Here is a 20,086-nt window from a genome sequence, read left to right on the forward strand (position 1 = left end):
GAAATATGGACACTTTTGTGGGCCGGAGAATGTTGTGAAATATGGACACTTTTGTGGGCCGGAGAATGTTGTGAAATATGGACATTAGTACTTTCTTAATTTACCTTGATTTAGCATGTTTAATTAAATTACTTTTACTGAACTATGACGTCATAGAGGTGGCTATGACATTATGTATACAACAAGAAGGAGTTCAAAATAAACCACTATACGATACAGAGGTGTTTTACTTAAGCTACATTCCTAACATGTATGATTTTATTGAATTCTGAAAACAAGATATATATAAAGATATCTTTTTTATAATTTTTTTTTCTTTTTTCTGCCTTATGTTAATTCAAGAATACTATTTATTTTAACAGGTAATCAGATAATAACCTCATTCTATCATTGCTGAAAAAGTTCTTATTGTAAACTTAGAAGAAAAGGTTGAGAAAACAGTATAATCAATCCCCTGGGGTTGATTATCTTGCTGGTCACAGAAAATTTTAGAGGGTTATGTTTCTTTGCCTTTGCCTGCAACTGATGTTTGTTTTGAAGTTAAGGTCAAGCCTGGGCGATATTTGCATTCACTGAAGGCTGGCATTTTAGAAAACACATGCTTCATTCTTTTTTAAATATATATACATTTAATTGAGTTATTATAGATATGATGCCTTTTTACTGCCTTATGTAAATACAAGGATACTATTTACAGGTTGTTGGATATTTAGCAGTTGCTGTTGCTTATTCTTATTTATATATTTTTAAATTTTTGTAATCAAGTAGAATTCTCATCCCCTAATCTGCACCCTTATATTTCTACCCCTAGGCAGGACCCTTGCTGACTGGTCAGATTTCTAGTTAAATCAAGTCTTCAAAACTTGTATACCCCTTGGCAATCAAAGCCATCAATTAGATAAACTGTGAAATACTAATCAAAACAAATCGCGCACATTTGTAAAACGCTAGGTCGAGACTAACGTTAAATAAAATGGGGACATTATAAACAAAAATACATTATTCCTATTGATTTACCTTTATAAAATTCTCAATTAATCTGAGTAATCGAGTAGCAGTTTTACTAACCGATACTTGCATCATTCGACAATTAAACGGTTAACCGGGTGCTTGTTGACAACACTACTTTAAACAATACATTCTGTCACACCAGTAAATCTCGCATTCAATTTTGGATAACAAAAGGGTACTAATAGAAATGAGATTCATTTCTCATTTCAATGATGGCATTGTGGTGCCAATAAGACGTATTTGTCTGCTGAAAGTGAGATTATTTAAATGATAAATAAATGTACTGTTAGATGCATTGTTTGGTATAAAATTTAATTTTTGAATATTTATTGTTAAATTTTGAATCATTTTCTGTATTTTGACAGAGTCCCTATGGAGACCGAGTGGAGCCAGAGAAGGCCCCAGAGGCCATCTCCAAAGCTGTGGCCAGTCTACCCCCAGAGCAGATGTTTGAACTCATGAAACAGATAAAGGTAGCTCAATTTATGTAATATTCACAATACTTTGGTACAAATTAGTACTTAATCCAATAGAATTTTTTATTGTAAATTTTCATACAGCTCAGTAAAAAAAAATCTTTTCTTTCTTGCAGTTATGTATCCAGAACAACCCGACGGAGGCCAGGAACATGCTGCTACAAAATCCACAGTTGGCCTACGCATTACTGCAGGCTCAAATTGTCATGAAAATTGTCGACCCACAAGTGGCCATGGTAGAATCTCTGTGACAATAAAAATAACTGAATTTATAGTTTTTATATTCTGTGATGTTCAAATTTGAATTTCTTACATGTGCAGATAAATTATAGTGATAATATTTTCTTCAAATTTTGTGATCAGAGAAGTGCCTCAAAATTAAACATATTTTTAAATCAGTTATTTTCCCTTATTTCCACAGAAATATCCCCCATGCATAGGGGTTAATAAACAAAAATTTAATGCTTTAATACTACCAAAATTTTCACAGTGTTTAACCATATTGATGACTTGTATTACTGTAGGCTATGTTGCACAGAGACACCAAACAGATCCCCCCTGCCAGTGTGCCCAGCAGTGTCCCCATCTCAATACCCCTCAGTATTCCTCAGGTTTGTCAGAGGCCTATCAAATATGAAATCTCTAGTTATTCCAAGAAGGTCAGAGATAATTCAGTGTACTATTAATCACACATGTTCAATGTACTGAAATTCATAGCATGCACAGTGCTTGTCTTGTGAAATGAATACATTTCTTTAAAAGGAAACAATTGCTAAAACTTGTACTATATATAACAGATTTTAAATTGTCATAGGTATACAGAATAAAAATCGAAAATGATTTTGAGAACTGTTTTAAGTTTAAATGGTAGGTTTTCTTAATTTCAGGTACAGCCTGTTTCAGCCCCAGGGCCAATTCCAGGTAAACTGTTGCAGGTTTTTTTAAGCTCACAGAGGAAATGCATCACAGTCAGATCATTATGACCTTTTAAAGTCTTAAATGTCAACAACAAAAAATAGTAATAACAGTTAAAAATTCAGCCATTGAATAACACATATGAAATTGGGAAATCAAATTCATTTTCTGGGTGTTAATGAAGCCTTTTCCTTTGAACTGAATTTTAGCCTTAGAGTTGTACATGTATTTTTGCTTAAAATCTCCTTCTTTTTCCCACCTGAACAGGTCCACAGGTTCAGATGCCTGGAGGACCCGGACCCAGAATGGTGGGACAGAATCCAATGAACCCCAACATGCCGGGTCAGGACATGATGGGACCACGGGGTCCAATGATACGTGAGTGTCAATACATGGAGCTGTTTATAGAGAGTTTGGATTTTCTTTGGCTATATAGGCAATAATGAATAAATCTATAATTGTGGCACATTAGAAAGGATCAAAAGTCTAAAAAATAAAACCAACTTCTCAAGGGAGTATGATAATTCTACTTCTATACTGATAGGGCACAAAATGTTGACAATTAAAAGTGAAATTAAAGTACTTCATTAATTAAAACTTATTTTGGGATTTGTGAGGTTGAGATAAATTTATAGCATAAAACTGTGCTAGAACATATAGGGTTAGAATCTCAGCAATTGGGTATCCTATGAAATCAAACTGTTAATAAAAGGCAAAATTCTCTGAAAAATTCAGTCAGAAAATATTTGTCTTATCATTTAATCATTCATGAAGATTTAGCTCACCTCAACGAAGTTGGGGGAGCTTATGTAACACCCTCGGCGTCGGTGTCAGCGTCCCAGGTAAAAGTTTTTGGTGCAGTTTTCTTTTCAAGTACTTCTGTGCCCAATTTTAATCAGAGATGCATGGAGTATGCTTCTAGTGTGTTTCATTGTACCAGTCAAGGTTTCAGATGCTGCAATTTCAGCAAAAGAAAGACCAGGTGACCAGGTTAAAGTTTTTAGAGCAGGTCTCATTTCCAAGTAACTAAAAGCCTGATATTGACCAAACTTGCATGGATCATGATGGATGATACATTTAAGGATGCACACTACTGGACTAACTTGGGATGCTGAATTTGACCTACATTTTCCAGTTGAGTGACCAAGTTTTTGGAGCAGGTCTTATTTCCAAGTAAGTAAAAGCCCTATATTGACCAAACTTGCATGGATAATACATTTAAGGATACACACTATTGGACCTGCTTCAGATGCTGGATCTGACCTACATTTTCCGGATGAGTGACCAGGTTAAAGTTTTTAGAGCAGGTCTAATTTCCAAGTAACTTTAAGCATTATGTTGACAAAACTTGCATGGATGATACATCTAAAGATGCACACTACCAGACTTGCTTCTGATGCTGTATCTGCCCTACATTTTCCAGATGAGTGACCAGGTTGAAGTTAATTATAAGGGCTATCTGAACCAAACTTCAGGGGTGTGCAATTACAAAAATTAGTTACTAAACCCATTGGGCTAGTGGCAGTAACAAAGTTACTAGCCTGGGTTGTCAGTCACTAGCCCATTAACTTCCGAAAACAATACATGTATAAGTATAACAAAAAGGTAAAAGAAAACATTCAAGTTGAAATAAATAAAACAAATAATGGTTCGTGCTTTGTTATTGTCACATACTTCTCCCTAATTTTATCGACTATAATTGTCACTGAAACAACTGGCGATAGCAACACATAATACATATAGGTTAAAACGAATTTAAGATTATAATTTCACAACAAAGATAATTCGTACATCAATTCAGTCGACGTAAATATATGTATACTTTCATTTTAGATTTACTAGCCAGACAGGCTAATGCAGTATAGATTTATGATAGCCAGACGTCTGAAATTGGTAGTCCCGGGCGTCGGGCGATGGTAATTGCACACCCCTGAAACTTGCATGGATGATGCATCATAAGATGAACACTCTCAAACTTTATTCAGATGCTGGATTTGACTTACATTTTCTGGATGAGTGACTAGTTTAAAGTTTTCAGTTAAGTCCACTCCCAAGTAACTGCAAGCCCTATCGGACCAAAAATTGCATAAATGTTACACCTAGGGATGCACATTTCTAGATTATTAGTTTGGGACTTTGCCTTACTTAAAGACAACATTCGTTGAGGTGAGCTCTGTAATCTCAGATTACCTATGTTTCATGATACTGATGTATGTTAAATAGCAAACAGGTTGAGTACCTTTCATCATTATACCCCCTACAAATGAAGATTAATTAATGAGTTCAATGCGGGAAGCTGTTAGAGCATCTCTGGTCTAGCAGGGTTATCTATATCCTGGGAATTCAAGATATCTATTCTCTAACTTTCTTAATTTATAGTCTATCAAATTAAAATACATAGTAACTGGATGTACAGCCTTTTTATTTTTAAAATGAATTTGGTATAAAGTTATCAAGATTAATTAGATATTGTATAATATGATTTTTTTTCAACAAACAAATTGCAGAGTGACATGTTTCACAAAGATGACAGATAGTTGCAGTTCATTTTTTCAATCTAATAAAAAAAAATAATTAACCCAGTGGGGGTAATTGTCCATTTTGGACAGTTCTAGTAATATAGTTTTTTTATATATATATTTTAAATGAACTTTTCTTTTGTTTTTCAGGTCCAAACATGGGCATGCCTGGTGGGCCGGGTCCCAATATGGTTATACCTGGTCAGCCAGGACCAATGCCCCAGGGCCCAGGACAGCAGACCATGAGACCAGGACAGCAGCCCATGGGCCCGGGACAGTAGCCCATGGGACCCGGTGTGAGACCAGAGATCAGAGACCCCAGAATGATGGGCGAGCAGCGTATGATGGGAGATCCCCGAGCTATGGGTCCACGCCCAGGAATGCCTATGCCCACCACCACACAGTCTGCACCTATGCCCAGGTTACCTACAGGGCTCTTGGTAAGTGGCTAAAGATAATAAACCTGTGTTCCATAGATTATGTTGTGGTGTAAGAACACATTGAAATAAACAAAGAATTAAAAAGAATGTCCCATGGTTTGTGGTTAGATATGATTTTTTATCAAACGAGTAATATGTTTTTATCGCCAAGTCTTGGTGAGGGGATAAAAACAAACAATGAGTTGGATAAAAAGTCATATCTTGCCACAAACCATGGGAGATTCTTTTTATCACATGTTTTTCACATAGCTATTTTATGTTTTACACTGTTTAATATGCATGAATCCACAATTGATCAAATTCATGCAAAAAACTATCACAACAATGATTTCAAAACTGTGGATATGAAAACAATATTCTATGAACTATATCCACTGTATAAAAGAGTAAACATGACAATTTTTAATATTTTACAAAACCAAAAAACCCCACTTATTTTGGTTTGTAACATATTTTCACACAGTGATTTCAAAGAAAAATATTATTCACTTGCTTGGGATTGTAAATTTAGGGCAAGGCATGATAACAAATTGGTTGGTAGGGGTTGTGCATTCCAAGAATATACAAGAATGGGAGAGATATGCATTTTGTCAGTAAAGAAGACAATGCCATTACATGGTTACTGTATACAGTTAAACATACTTATAACAAAGTGCTAGGGATGGTCAATTTTGCTCCTTTATAAACGTAATTCGTTATATCTGTTAGATTCACAATATATTTCAAAGCCATGGGGAATGAAAATCACTTCAGTGTAAGCATCAATTCGTTAATAGCGTCTTTGCTGTAATCCTGTTTTACTGGATTCTGCAATACTTTATTCTAATATGCTTTATATTTAATTTCTACAATGTTCATATTTTTCAAAGTTTATAACATGATGATGATAGATCATTCATATCTGATGGACAGGAACAATTGTTTGAATTTCCCATTCTCTCTTATTTTATTTTTTAATATTAATCACTGATATATTAATATTTGTGCTAATGTACAAGTATTGTATGGTTTTCTGGTGTCACAATATCAGTCTTAATCCTTAGCTGGTTTTCCAGGGACCTGGTGGTTTGACAGGAGGACTCCCTAACTTGTCAGGAGGGGCCCAGATCTCCCCACAGGATCAGTAAAAAGTAAGCAGAAGGAAAATGATGTCTAAAAACCAAGTTCTGCAACTTAGCATACAAAATAAAAATGAAACAAGCTTAAAATTTTCAAGACCTGAAATCAACTGCTTTCTTTTTTTGCAAAGAGATATGATTCAGCCACACTGTAGTTACCTTATATATACATTCAGATTTTGCACTTGAATATCATTGTTTTATTTCAATACCTACATTGTACATGTATTAAAATATGTGTTCTATTAGATTTTGTTACTGTTAATTAAATTTTTACATTTCATTCCCAGGCGGCCCTGATTATGCAGGTGTTACAGTTGACTGATCAATAGATCGCTATGTTACCTCCAGAACAGCGACAGAGCATCCTAATTCTCAAGGAGCAGATCTCAAAGAGTGCTGCTCAGTGAACCGTGGATACTAACTTCACTGCTCAGTGTTCCATGTCTACTCTCTTAAACACCCACATTCTTTTATTTTTTTTCTCTGTCAATCACATTAAGGCATTTAAACCAGGTTTCATCAAACATTCATTTCTTTATTAATGAATAAAGATTTCATTTTGTCATGAAACAGACTTAAATGCTGATGTTTTACTTAATGGATGGTGAACATATACCGTCTTGTAATGTATTGTATTAAAGTAGGCTAAGGGATAGTAAGCCAAACGATGGCTGAAATATGAAGGGAATGATCTTGACCCTCTAACTCTCGGAGTAGAATAAGAGGTTTAGAAGTAAGGAATTGCACAATCTGTAAAGGTTAAAATATGAACTGTCTATCCTTTTTTATTTAGTAGACCGGAAGTGATTATTTAAAGAGACTACATTAAAAAAATCTTTCCAGCTTACTAAGCATTTACCTAATAAATGAACAGTGGTAGTTTGTAAGGCTCCTTGTAGCAATTTTAGAGGAAGCTGGTCTTACATCTGTTTGAATTGGGATTATTAATTCGTGTTGCATCTTTACTGTATAACTAAAAGAATTGTTTCAAGCACAGGTGTAAGGCCTTTGGCAAGGGGGAACGGGTGTGCATTCATACCACCCTTTTAGAAAAAAAAATAGAAAACTTTTTTGGAGACAAAATAACTTGAATATTTTTCTTTTTGTCGCAATGCTGCTAAATTTTGCTTTTGAATATTTGAAAAAAAAAATACTTTTAGAATGACCCAGAACCCACAAAAATGATACTCATTTGTAAAATAAAAAATTCTAATTGAGAGTAGGAGATACCGCTTCCATAACACCCTCCCCTCCTTTTTCAGAAACTTGGTGACGACGGCCATGAGGTTCAACTTTTATTTATTAGATTTTTTAAGCCAGTGGAGCTACAGTCTCCATGTTTCTACTCATATAAATCAATGAACCTACGAGGGGTTATCAAAAAGTTCGTGGACTGTGGTGATAACGTTAATAATATTTAGTCTGTACTTACAAAATTTATAAGGAACATAAAACAATGAAAGTTAAGAAATGTTGAAAATTTTATCTTGATACGTTGATAGTTTGCCAAATTATTCTAATATAAAAAAGACATTATATGATCACCCGGCGCTGTCGCCGTTTAATTCCATGGCATCCGACAACGTCATACTTTCTCAATGTCCGCTCCCTCTACCTCATATACTTATTTTGATGAGATTACCTGGAGTTAAGTAAGGACTTAAACCCGTCTTGTTTATATGACTTTACAATGTCGTGAACAGCTGCTTTCAATGCATAAAATATTGTAAGTAGATCTATACATAGGGAAAGATTCTCATTTGATTATGCTAGCATATTTTGTTTGTCGGAGTTCAATATCTACCACACATGATCAACGTCACTTTTCGACGTGACTGAATTTCGACACCTTGACCACAAATTGACATTAGCTGTGCATCTCTCATCTCTCTGAATCTTTTTGGAATTTAAAAACAAGTACTCGGAATGCATTTTATTTCTCTGTAGCCCGTTTAAACATTTCCTAGATCTATGTACCAGTTTTTCCAGGGGCGAAACTTTATAGTATGTTTGGAAAAAAAAATCCCTCCCTCATTTTTGACGTCATTTTCAAGCCCTTAATTGTTTGAACATTCCATATAAATTTACGATAAAATTTCTTAGAACTTACAGAATGAGGTAAAAATTGCAAATTTTACGGAACAATTTTGTTATACCACATGCCTGAATTAACGGGAATTGGGGCTTACAAAAGCTCATATCAGTAGTGTTTTTTCTCATTTACACACAGCTAGGGGAAAAAAAACACATCATGTTCGAGGTTGCGCCTCTGGACACACTATTGCTTACAAAAACATTAACAATTTATTAAAAAATTAAACTTATGACTTATTTTATAGATAGAAAAGATGATGCTTACTAAATGTGTTAAAATTCATTGATATACCTAAAGCGTTTTTTGATTTTATGGCGCTTGTCCACGAACTTTTTGGTAACCCCTCGTAGTTTAATTTCCCTGCATGGAAACAAAACGTTTTTACTCTTAAAATTCACAGTAAAGACCAAGACCTGATGTACGTGTATTTCAATTACCTTGAAACCAACAAAAGAATATATAAATTCAAAATTTTAAAATAGCACTTAAATATTAATAGACATGCATCTTTGTCCATGCATTTAATAGCATTTCTACTAAACACGTTGCGATGTCAAGAAAAGGTACGCATTCTATAGTTTTAGAGAGAACTCGATAAAAGCGGAAGTATAGCGTTAATCTTTGATTTTTCCCCAGGGAGATGTGCGCGAGGAAACTAATGTCAGCAGTTTTGAGGGATGAATCTTAAGTTTTACTGGTTTTGAATTAAAGCTAGAATACTTATTATTTAGAAGCCTTTGCACCCCCCCCCCTTTCTGAGGGGGGTTCCATGCAAATCATATGCGGTTAAAAATGGTAAAATAGACGAAATAGAAAGTTAAAATAAATTATAGTAAACTAATTAATTGTTCAGTAAAAACAAAAATTAGACGCCTTTCAAATTTTTAAGTGTTTCCATATAAAAATATTTTTTCCCCAAGTATAAATTAACATGAACTTTGTTGTTGTGGAAGTACCGCGCCTTATAGGGTATTTGACCAATGAAAATAAACTCAGTCAATTATAGTTCCATACATATAAAATTATTATTCAATTGTAGTTTCATATATATATATATATATATATATATATTTTTCTTTTGAATTTTTTAAAAATTTCTTTCCAGTCTATTTTTACAATTTTGGTACCTATGTTTAGTGCATTTTCACATACTTTGTAAATAAATAAAGGTTTTTGACAGGAACTAATTTTTTCAGGGCATAGGAGGCTACTTCCTGGAGTAGAAGTTTATTTTTCTTTTACTAAGAAAACTGAAAACTTAGGATCCACCCCCTCAAATCTGCTGCCGTTAATTGTCTCGCAAGCGTTAGGGGAATATGGGTGATTTGCATCTTTTACACTTTTATTGACTAACCATCGCTGTGGGAAAATGGACGGGATTTCTTGGCATGACTTTAAAAATTTACATTTTTGCATGGCGCTGGGATTTTTAATGGCGATAATTCAGACATGCACTTTCAGTCTTTGTACTGTTGTCTTTGTTCTTAAATATAACTTGTATTCAGGTCCATAGTCAGAAATCGTGGGGACATCGGGATCCATACCCTCCTGCCCCCCCCCCCCCCCCCCAATGACATATCTCCAACCAGGAAGTAAATTACAAATATCGTTAAAGTCTCACCTCAAGTCTCATTCTCACATTCCTAAGTCTGTCAATGAAGTCATTTATAGGTCATTCATAAAAGCTGTAAGTAATGAAAGCATTTTTATTATTAATGACTGGATTATGATGCAGTAGTGATTGGGGGATACAATTAAATACTTGTGGTGTCGGAGTTCATGTGTTTCAGAGACAATTTAATTACTTGTATGAAGATATTAAATATACACAATGCATATGCGTCGGAACCGGGGGTGGCTGGGGGGGGGGGGGTTGCCACCACCACCACCCCCCACTTTTTTTTCAAAGATAGACAAAATATAGGCATTGAAAACTGGGGCCTACCTTTTTCTGTTGGTTTAGCCCTCCCCCCCTTTCAATTAGCCACCCCACTTTCAATTTGCTTCCGACGCCTATGCAATGTAATATGTCATTATACGTGTAGTTATATTCTCTATTGAGAAGTTGATGGCTCGTTTTAATACTCCCCCTCAACTGGGGGAGTATTAAAACGAGCCATCAACTTCTCAATAGAGAATAGTGTAGAACTTTATATTACTACTCTATGTAGCACAGAACACATTTCCATATTTCCTTCTTTTTTTGTACACAATTCTTACCATTTTTAGATGGCATTATCTAAAATGGATATTCCTCGCACAGCCCAGCACTTTTCGGAGTGTTCCATTGAAGAATGTGAAAGAAACTGTGAGTTCTATTGCAACCCTTGTCACCTAAGGTTGTGTAAACAATGCAGAGAAGAACATTTGAAAACTCCAGTAAGCAAGTACCATGAGGTGGTCCTTTACCAGCAACGTAAACGACAACTTCCTGTAGAGAAATGCAAGATCCACCCACTAAAGATGTGGACATGTTCTGTGAAGAATGCCAAGTTCCTGTCTGTTCCAAATGTGTCACACAGCAAAAGCATCGCGGTCATATATTCACTGATTTAGAAAAAAATTATACAGATAAATATGCACTCTTTCAAGAGGAAATCTCCAAAATCCAGGCGTATTTTCTCCCCACATCACAAGATTTACAGAATGAAATTAAAAAAGATTCCTCAGAAATCAAACACATCATGGACAACATCAGAACATCCATGAAGACTGAATGTGAGATCCTGAAAAATATAGTGGACACAGTCGTATTTGAGAACATGAAACAGTTAGACCAGATAGAGCATGTGCTGTTAGAAGATCTAAACACCCAAGACAAGACCATGGATGATTACATCACTTATCTTAATAACCTTGTCAAAGAGCTCCACAGATGCCTGTCCTCTACAGAACCCCAGAAATTAATGTCTGAGAAGAAGCCAAAGATCCGATCCATACCAAAGACAACAAAACCAGTCACACCAGGATTTACTGCTGGTCAATACAACAAAAAGGATGTCACCAAATTACTTGGTAAAATAAATGTCCCCAACACTAAGGCAGAGAAGAGAGAAATAAGGCCCATTGAGAGTGTCTACAATACAGCAGTGAAACCTACACATAAACAGATGAAAGAAGACAGAAAGAAATCAGACAAGAACCAAACAATATCATTATCTTCCACTGTCACCAAGGTCAGGGAGTTCAATGTACCAGGTGTTGATGTTGTAATCCATGTATCACTAGATCAATCAGACAGACTCTGGATCAGTGACATGTATGGTAATCTTATCCTAATAGATCTACAGGGGAATGTGATACAGAAGATAAAAATCAGGCGTGGACGTGGTTACCACACAGTGACACAGGACGGGGATCTGATCTTTACAGACAAAGTCAAGAATGTCATCAATAGGATAACACAGGATAATAATATCACCGAATTCATTAAAACTGGAGACTGGAGACCACACAGCATACACTCCTCCAACATCAACGGGGACTTACTGGTGGGGATGAGGTATGGAGAGGCTAAAGTCACCAGGTACAACAAGACAGGAAAAGAACTACAGAACATACAGAGGGATAACAAAGGACAAGAACTGTATATAATACCACATTACATCACAGAAAACATCAATGGAGATATCTGTACATCAGACTATAATAAAGGAGTAGTGGTGGTGAATAAATCAGGACAACACAGGTTTTCCTACACAGGTCAGAAGTCAGTGTTCTATCCCTATGGAATCTGTACTGATGTCCTCGGTCACATCCTGGTGTGTGATGAATACAGTAACACTGTTGACCTCCTTGATCGGGACGGTCAGTTCTTGTCTCTATTACTCACACAACAACAAGGGGTAAAGTATCCCCATAGTGTGTGTGTGGATGATGAGAACAATCTCTATGTGGGACAATACAACACCAACACACTGACAGTGTACAAGTATCTCCAATGATTCTTATTCTGTCATAAAACACACAGCAATATCTATCAGTAATAAGCTACAGACTCTTAGATTATAAAGTATATTGTAAATAATGTCACACATCTTATCAAACAGATTTTCATTTTGTTAACAAAATTGTTCAATGAAATTTATAATTAAAATTAAAAAAAAAAAAAAAAAAAAAAAAAAAAAAAAAAAAAAGAATTCACAGTATTGTTTAGTATGTCTTCTGCTGCAACCAGTGGATTTATTATTAACTCATAGACTGCATACAATTTTACCTTATATAACAGCAGGTTTGGAGATACCACTGGGTGATTGTGTTAAATTCTATGTATATATTCAGGCATGTATGATTACATGTATCCTGTTAAGGCTTCTTTATCAATCTTGCAAATTCATGTTAGGCTGACATGTATGATACAAACCAAAGCATCAGCAGACTTTTTCTGTAAAATTTAGTCACAAATAAAATTTTTCACCTTAAATTATTTATAGTTAAAATGTACTTGAAGTTGAAATTTAGTTTCAATCGCTAAAAAATTCTTTAACATGTTTAAGATTTTGCAATTCAAGGAATGAATTTTATTACGTAAGTCCTAGTTTAATGCAACATACATGTATTTTTAACAATTTTTCGGAAGTAGAAAAAGGAGATATAAATATATTGGTGTTTTTTTTTCAAATTTCCTAATAAATCAAACACCCACTCTGACTCATGATGCAATACTGTGCCGGTCTATCCATCTACAACCCCCCACCCCCACCCCCCACCCCCCGAAAAAAAAAGAACACTCTGAAAGATCCTACCCACACATCCGGAAAACTGCCACTAGAGTAGGATTTCCCCTAAGAAAATTGCACTCTAGAATCGATTTTTCGAGACAGAAAATCGCATGCGCGAATCTAGAGGGGGGGGGGGTTCTGGACCCCCCCCCCTGGAATTTTCAGAGTTACTAAAAGTATATACTGAAGCAAATAAAAAAATGAATTTGGACCCCCGTAGAAAACGTGACCACCACGAATTCAAAAATTTGTTATAACAAATTAAATTCGTTTAAACGAATTCAAAAATTTGTTATAACAAATTTAATTCGTTATAACGAATTCAAATATTTGTTATAAGGATTTAAATTCGTTAAAACGAATTCGCCAAATCATTATATCAAATTCAAACTTATCTTTCTAAAGGCCCTGATTGTTGAATTTGATTTAACGAATTTAATTCGTTATAACAAATTTTTGAATTTGTTATAACGAATTAAATTTGTCTAAACAAATTTTAGAATTCCTTTAAACGAATCTTATTTGTTATAACAAATTTTTGAATTTGTTATAATGAATTCAACAAATTTGTTATAACAGATTAAATTCGTTATAACGAATTCAAAGAAATTGTTATAACGAATTAAATTCGTTATAACAAATTCTACAATTCGTTATATCGAATTCGAAAATATTTTTTGATAGGTCCTAAATGGGCTTCCGTAGCCTTGATTTCACAGAATGTATATCATTTTTATATAAGAACGAGGGCGCTTTTGATTGGCATTCGGCAGGAATCTGGGCGCACTTGAAAAGTGAAAATTTCATTGATCTGTCACATGAAATTTTAGCATTCTTTTCATGTATCGGGTTCCTGTGAAATAGGAAATGGAAATATTTTCCCGATATTGTATTTTGATTTGCTAAAAAAGAACTTAAAAATTTGGCTAGATGAGTCATTTGGTACAAAATGTAACATTTTTAAACACGTTTTTCTAAAAATTTGCTATCTCTGGGTCATCTCTCCATGATTTTCAAACGTTATTTGTATGCATTTTAATTCAAAGAAACTAACAAACATTTGTAAAAAATGGAGAGAAGACCCAGAGACGATAAAAAAATGAGCTCCCCCCCCCCAAAAAAAAAATTCCGATGTGTAAATGCGGTGCTACATTGTCGCTTTAAAAACCATAAAGTGTCTGTAGCGGTGATAGCTCAGTAGTATGCGTTACCCGTCCAGTGCAATTGTAGCGGGTATTCCCGGCAATGATGGAAAACACACTTGTAGCTTTTTAAATTTTACATTTTATTATGGTGACATGTCTAGTTGATGATAAATGGATAATGGAAAATGGACTAATGGAATATATGGAATAATGGAAAATGGATATGTCCTGCAATATACAAATTGCGTCATAAAAATATGTACAAACAATATATCAATTATCTAATATTCTGATCATAAAAATATAACAAATTATCTGTCTTCCCTTTAACAATTATTTATCATATTTATCAATTTCACTCGATATGATAAAATAGAGAAATTCTATATAAGGGAGTTAACTCTTACAACATAATTACTCTTAACAGTCTTGTGAAGAGTTATCTTTCTTTTATGTTTCTGTACAAATCATAAAAAATATATATACAGATAAAAAAAGAAATATTTTTGGTTCGATCCTCGCATGGAGCGTAAATATCTTTTTTTAGTACAAACAATCAATGCTTTTGTCAGTTTAATTTTAAGTACTTATTTTTTTTTTTTTTAAATAGATAAATTCTGGTTCTGTTGCACCGAAAGCGAAAGCAATTCTTCCAACCTACTGACACTTTAACATCAATTCTCTGTAAGGACCAAAAATGCTTGGCCACGCACTATCATGGAATTTTATTTTATCACTATAATATTAGAGAGTGCCCTATATAAAGACTATTGGTGGGTAAATTTTGGACAGTACCTCCTTGGTTTCCATAGCAACGACTTTGAAATATTTTGTTATGGCAAAACTGACCTGATTGTCATCACCATGTAAAATAATTCTGTGCTTCCTTAATGTAGGAAAGTTATCAACATAACATGGGTTTCATTTTATAGCTAAGTAATTAAAGTTTCTGTGCATCTATATTTTATTCAATTTAACCCAAGGTTTTTAATATGATACAGATCAATTTACATGAATTTGTCATAAAAATGAATACAAAGGTGCCTATTTCTTGATATGCATATTAAATTTTGCAGGCAATTGAAACTTACAAAAAAGATATTTTCAGTAAGATCGAGCTTAGATCTAAAAGATGCAAAAAGATTTGAGGTGGGGAAATCAGTTAAAAGTCATATTCCAATCCCCTCAAATAATAACTTTTCCTAAAAATTAGCCTAAGACAAAAAATTAAACTGGTGTTATTTCCCTTTGTTGACTCTCCTGTATTGAAGTCTAAAGAAGTTTATAACAACATGTGGCAAAAACAGACGCCAGAAAAATAAACATGAAACAATAACAGAAAAATGATGCGTTTTTCAACTTTTTAAAATGGAATTCAGGTGTGTATGACAAAGTAAGTCATCAAAAGAAGGAGACACTGCTTTCTCAGCATTCAACTTGACAATGATGTATAGGTCTTTATTAATAATAGATTTTTAAGTCAAATTCACTTTGCGAAATATTGAAACAAATTTCATGAAGTCTGACTTGTATTCCCATCATGTGGGATTCCATGTACTCTCTAAAACCCATGAGAAAAATGCAAGATGCAATTGGAGGAATACAACAAGCAGAAGATACGGCAGTCAGTGGGAATGGTTAGAACAACCCTAGGCACAGGTATAAATTTGAATTTTTTCAAATATTTATTTTGTATAAAAACTACATGTAAGAAGCTTTTTCAATTAAATTGACATAATTTTTAAATTAAATAATTTTTTTTTATATAATAGACTTAATTGGTCTATATTCAAAGATCACCATGTTAGCAGGACATTCCAGATATACATCTTAGTAATATATTTGCATTATAGGAATTTTTGCTTGCTTCAGAAAGCAACTTCCTTTGGCAAATCATAACTACAAAGTTTATCAAAAGGAGGAGAATGTTATAGAAGATGTAAGTTTGTATGTAATGAAAAATATACACAAGGCAATTTAATATAAAAAACATATATTTTTGGTAACGTTGTACATAGTGGCGGATCCAGGAATCTTGAAAAGGGGAAGGGACCAGTTTGGTGTCGGGGTAAGGGCTCAAGGCCACACCAAAAAATTGATTTATTAAATGTGATGTATATTTTGGAGACAAAAGGGGGGGGGCAGGGCCCCCCTCTAAATCCGCCAGTGGTACAGTTTAAAATCTGATATGGCCAATAAAGTAGTACCGGTAGGTGGTGGGTAAAAATTAGAGATGGTCGACTTAACGGAAACACATAAAAAAAATTTTTAGCCTAAAAAGAAGTCATATAATTCAGATTCACTGTAAAAGAACAAAACATATTTAACTGTATTCTCTATTGAGAAGTTGATGGCTCGTTTTAATACTCCCCCTGGGGGGGGGGGGGGGGGGTATTAAAAGGAGCCATCAGCTTCTCAATAGAGAATAATTTAACTGCAGCTAATAAGATATAAATATAATATACCCATGTAAATGTATGTATTCATGATTGACAATAAGAATGAATTTCTTATTTGAAAAAAAATATTTTAAACATATTTTAGATGTACTGGTGCTTTGAAAAAAAGAAGAGGAAAAGATACCGGTACATAAAGGGAACCTTTATTCTTGTGTTTTTATCATCTTTATTTCAACACAAAGGCTAAATACCAGAAGCAGGAGGCAGTTACAAAATTAACTAATGGAGAAAAAAACCTTGCAATTGACCGTGAGAACTGAACATCGGACAGTATCTTAACTGAACAATATTCTTTTGGAGAAGATTCTGTTAGAGCATGGGGACAGTTTTGGAGTAGGTGATGGTAAATTGTTTCAGTTACTTTTACCTCGCAATTGGCTACACTGAAAATACTGTATGTGTACATAAATTGGCGTATTCAAAATTTAGCGCAATCACTGGGTATGGAGTGGTTGGCGTAATCATGAATTAGCGCTACATACGTCTGCGCCATGTATTGTATTTATTAATGGTTTATTTACGGTATTCATTAATTAACAAATTGTTGTCTGCGTTCAAGGCGATAAAATATGAAGACCAGGTGCTTGAGGATGGGACCCTCTCCCCCGCGTTCCGTACCCCAAGGGTTCTCCCCGACTTTTTTTTAATGAAATATATTTCTATGACACATTCACAAAGTATTACAATTGAAAAATCCAAAATATAATTTAAAACTAACTTTTTATAAAAATTCATACTTTCTGATACTAAAAGTTCTCTTTTAGTATCCAAGAGTATGAATTTTTATAAAAAATAAATAAAACAATGAACTTCATGTGTATAAACTATAAAAGAAGATGGATCAACTGGAACCAGATATTTGAAAACATAAACATATAGATAAATCTATGTCATCTACATTATTATTTTACTATATCTTGTGTATTCATATTTTTTTTATTTCATGTTTATTCCTAAAAATCTGTATGTAAGCTTTCCAGCCGTGGTGTGTCTGTTTGTGTATGTGTTTGTATGTTTGTTTATGTCTAAAGTCAATTAAAAAAAAAAAACTTTGTGAATGTGTTATAGAAAAATATTTTATATAAAAAAAGTCGGGGAGAACCCTTGGGGTATGGAACGCAGGGGAGGGGGGGGGGTCCCGTCCCTAAGCACCTGTGATAGGAAGCCTGCTTTTTAAAGAACACATGCAGGAATTCTGAGGCAATTTATTTGGAGGTGTAAATACTAACTACTAGCTTAGTATTATATACATTTTAATAAAAATAGATATGCCTATATACTTGTATTTGTTATCACATGAAAAATGTAGTAGATATTAAACAATTGATTTTTAATTTAAGTACATGTATGTTTTTTATTCCAGGGGAAAAGATGAAGATGATTATTTCAAGTTTCACTTTTCAAACCGATTTAAAATTCTTCTTGACTGGTCAGACACAACACCACATAATGGCCAACCTCTGATGTAAAGAGAAATCATGGAGACATCAAGCCTATTTGTTTCTATTGTCTACAAAATTGCTATATAGCAGTTATTTTCTACATTTTGTTTATCTCTAAATACACATTTTGGATAATGTTTAGATGTAGATTCTTGCTTGATTAATAATTTGAAGAAAAAAAACTGTTTTTAAAAGTAACGATAAAATTATACATAAACACATGAATATGTGTATGTTTTCTGATTGTAAGAATATACATTAATGGTTTTATTTTTAATGGGGTGTTAATTTATGTCTAAATAATTCTAAATTTCTTTATCCAAATAAAATTGATATCTAAAAATTTGCATCTGGGAACAAGCAAAATTTAAATGGAGGAAATTAACATTAGCTTATCAAATTTCAAACTTGCTAAATTAATATCTACCTACCTATGCATGAAAAAGTAATAATTTATTATTTATTTTTATTTTTTTTTTTTGGTTGAAAAGTATCATTAGAGCTTTTATCCATTATCTTTTTCCATTTTTTATCTAGTATTTGAAAATGTTGTTTACTGAAATAAGTTCCAGTGAAAAGTTGAATTGCTAATTTTCTTTAGATTTTGAGTTACCTGCCCTTTGTAAAGGATCATAGAGAAACAATTATAATTCATTTAATTTTGTTTTATCTTATTTATTATCTTTAATAATATTTACTTATCATTCCGTTTGTCTTATCTATTCGTGAGAAAAATGTTTGGAAAAGAAATTTTATAAAACAACCAGTGTCTAGTAACTTTTTGAAAAAAATATTATTTGGCAAAATGCCAATTTTCGAAGTTAAAAATACCAAAAACGAAAAAAATCCCCACTCTACTTTTCATAAAAGTTAACTAATTAAGGTCTTCCGCTCCAGGCGGAAGACCTTCTACTGATTCTGATGGTTAAGATTATTCTTATTATTCTTTTTTTTTTTTTCCTAGACGCCAACTTTGAGACCTCATATCTTGCTCATTTCTCAACGGATTTTGCTCAAATTTGCAGGGTTTAAAGACGTTACAAAATTCTATCAGAATGCTGTTAAACATTTCAAAAACCCACTTCCGCTTTTGGGTTATCTCCCTTTAAATGAAAATTTAGGGGGCTTCATTTCCAGACAAAGGCTCAGAGACTACTGAAGCTGGAGTAGAAATTCTACCGAATTTAAATAATAGAAGCACTGAAGTTGTGCACATCGGTTTTTGTTTTTCAATTTCTGTATTCAAAATGGCGCTAGAGAGGGGTCAAAAATTAGAACGCCAAAAAGAGCGAAAATTTACACATATTTTCCTTTTTATCTTCTAAACTAAAAATATTTTGATAAAACATGTAGAATAAAAGTTGTGCACAATTTTAAGGCCTTTCATTTGAGACCACTAAAAAGGGTCTGGCCCCTATAATTAGGGATCTGGGGCCCTTTAAAGTTTTTGCTTTATAACTCAAAAACGGTAAATATTTCGAAATAGCTGCCGTAATTAAAGTTGTTATTTAACATCTTATTGATCTCAAGAAAATGTTATTTTGTTTGAGTCTTGTGTTCTAAATGAGCTAGAAGCATAACACATATACAGGTAAGTGTTTTCATTCAGCAAGTAAACAAGAGCTCTTCATGCGTGTAATTAAAATAAACTTACTATAAATAATAAACCTTGCTATATTAGATGCTAATATTCTTTATAATCAGGTTTTTGAAGTATTTTGTGCTTTATTTCCAAATTATTT

The 20,086-nt window shown here is 33.6% G+C and overlaps 2 pseudogenes; both read left to right on the forward strand.

Annotated features, from left to right (window-relative positions):
- Positions 1–1,198: 1,198 nt before the first annotated feature.
- On the forward strand, positions 1,199–7,052 carry LOC133176612 (cleavage stimulation factor subunit 2-like; annotated as a pseudogene).
- A 3,144-nt stretch (positions 7,053–10,196) lies between these two features.
- LOC133176632 (uncharacterized) lies at positions 10,197–12,543 on the forward strand (annotated as a pseudogene).
- The last annotated feature ends 7,543 nt before the right edge of the window (positions 12,544–20,086 follow it).

The sequence above is a fragment of the Saccostrea echinata genome, unplaced genomic scaffold (genome assembly GCF_033153115.1).
Source record: "Saccostrea echinata isolate AGI-Se365-2 ecotype Australia unplaced genomic scaffold, CSIRO_AGI_Sech_v1 ptg000077l, whole genome shotgun sequence".
Classification (NCBI taxonomy): domain Eukaryota; kingdom Metazoa; phylum Mollusca; class Bivalvia; order Ostreida; family Ostreidae; genus Saccostrea; species Saccostrea echinata.